The sequence below is a fragment of the Fukomys damarensis genome, unplaced genomic scaffold (assembly GCF_012274545.1).
Source record: "Fukomys damarensis isolate Sample0158 unplaced genomic scaffold, DMR_v1.0_HiC HiC_scaffold_3, whole genome shotgun sequence".
Lineage (NCBI taxonomy): Eukaryota > Metazoa > Chordata > Mammalia > Rodentia > Bathyergidae > Fukomys > Fukomys damarensis.
The window spans coordinates 8,639,840-8,642,404 of NW_022900915.1; positions in this window are offsets into that span (position 1 = coordinate 8,639,840).

Genomic DNA, 2,565 nt, shown 5'->3' on the forward strand with positions numbered 1-2,565 from the left:
AAAAAAAAAAAAAAAAAAAAAAAAAAAAAAAAAAAAAATACTGCAATTTTGACATCAGTGAGTCACATCAACTTATTTCTAGGGCTGATGCTGCTTCACAGTTGAGATGACCTCATCTCAGGCTGCAGGCTCAGTTGCGTTCAATTGCACTCAAGGCCTGGCTCGTGGACCAGGTTTATCTGCACAGAAGAACAGGGCTGCCGATGCATGCCCTGTCCCTCTGCTCGCCACCTGTACGGCGGCCTTAGCAGGCACATTGCATATGTCCAGGAGAAATCCCTTTCAAAGAATCAGTGAGGTTTTGGACTGTGAAAGACATCTGCCTATCTTTTCCTGCGTCAGGACTTGAATACCGAGCAGCTGCTCAGAGCATTCCCCTCCCTGTGTACCCCTGGAGCCCTGCCGCTTTTCTAAGTGCTCCACAGGGGTGCTGAGACCCCTCTACAAGTGCTTTCTGATGCGAAAAAGTTTTCTGGCAGGGGTGGGGAAGGCATAGGGGTAAGGGAGTGGGGATCATAGCTGCACTCCATCCACTCAGATTCTTTACCTATTTGATGCATTTTCCTTCGGTAACCAGAGCCCCTGAGAGCGGGGATTCTGATTCAGCCTGTACCGACTGAGGAAGGAGATGGAAGAATTCCACTTAGCGGTTGGATCGGACATTTCTGGAAAACACCAGCACGGCACAGAGATGGACAGTACAGCCTGCCCTACATGGGCGGCTGTCCACACAGTCTACAGGAAGCGGGTATGGCAATCACATGTAAACAACATCGAGAGCAAATACTAGGACAGAACTACGATGAGATGGTTGCCAACGGCGGCTGCTCCCTCTGGGTTACTCCTTAATTTGGTGGGAAAGAGACCAAGGTTGACTCTTCCAGGAGAGACCCTGGAGACTCCTTGGTAAATAACACACAGCACCGAATGAGTCTTCCAGATAGAAGTAGTCTGCAGGGTTGTCAGCTTTAGAACGCGCAGCCTTTTTTGTATGGGATGACAGGCAGAGACTGCTGGACGTCTTTGGCAGGCATCCTCCCCTCCCCATCAGCGGCCCCAGCCCTGACCTTGGGCACATCAGGTCCCAGTAGCACGCTCGTCCCTGCTCTGCTCAAGGTCAAATGCCCAAGCGATGTCAAATGCCCGGGACTGAACTCGTGAAAAGGCAGCTTCAGGTGACCCTGAAAGTGGGGAGGGAGAGGCTCATCTTTCCCTTAAAGTCTGCATTTCTTTATCTTAAGGAACCACCAGCCCAAGGTAGAACCCTTGGCCTAGTGTAACTGAGGAAGAAGCAAATAGAAGATATCATCTGACAAATTCTCCTCCAGCACGGTGAGGCTCAGGGAGGGAAGGGACTGAGCAAAGCTACAGAGGAAATTCTTGGTGAAGTCAGGACTCACCCTTCTCTGCACACTGTGAATCTGGTGTCTTTCCTATCTACAGGGTGATATCTGCTTACTCCTTGATGCAAATCAGGTCTTGGTGGAGGCGTCAGAAGGATTTACTTCCATTCCTGCTCTTTACAATGTACCTACCTTGTGCTAGGCAGTGAGCAGCTCTACAGTGTTCTAGAATGTTGGGCCTGTGCTGCGGAAAGTCCCTTTTTGGTCTCTCTTTCTAAGCCCTGCCTTCCTTAAATACGTTCCCGTCTACTAACCCTCACCCCCATCCTACCCTCCTCAAACAGAGATGTATGTCGCAGTATTACTGGCTGCCTTGTGCCAGGGGATGGCTTTAGGGACATTTCTTTCACTGATCAGGACATGGCAGACAGGAATGAGCTAGCAGGAAACCCAGAGACCATATAGTTGTGCATGACTGGTGGAAATCTTCCAAAACTTAGGCCAGGATGTCCGACACGCTAATCAATCTGTAATGACTGCCTAGACCTCTGTGTTGAGGACAGGGACAGGCGTGCCGTGACTGGCTGGTTACGTCTGTGTGGGCCGAGGCTGCCGTTGTGGTGGCACCCGTGCTGTGTGCCTGCTATCTTCCTTAACAAGCTGAGATGGCTGAGACCTGCCTCATGGTCCCTCTCCATCCGTTTCAAAGAAAAGCAAACTGGAATCTGGAGAGGTCAACTGACTTGATACACAGGAGCTCAAATTCCCTGTCCCTGCTAAGGCCCGTCTCCTCCAGCCTTCTCCATGGGTGGGGAGCACTCTCGTCGCCCAGGCAAGACCGTGGGCGCTGCTTCAAGGTCTCAAAGGACCAGGCCCGCCAGCAGCGACGGGAAACTTAGCCTGTTCAATACCTCACTTTCAAACTTTTTAAAGTAGCAGGGGCCTTTTTTCCTTAAGTACAGAAATGTCCCAAGGAACTCAGACGTATGAAAAAGACCAAGGAGGAGCCACTCCGTGAAAGAGTTTACGCTCACACCCTCCCTGGCCACGCTCTCCCTGACGCATGGCTCCCGGGTACCCACAGCACATCAAGCTGGGCACGGCATTGTCATCCCTCAAGAACACGGAGTTTGAAGTGCAGCCCAACCTGAATGTTTCCTCAGTTTGAAGCGAGTGTGGATATTGCCGCGTTCTTCATCACACCCCCCCCCCCTCCCCCCCC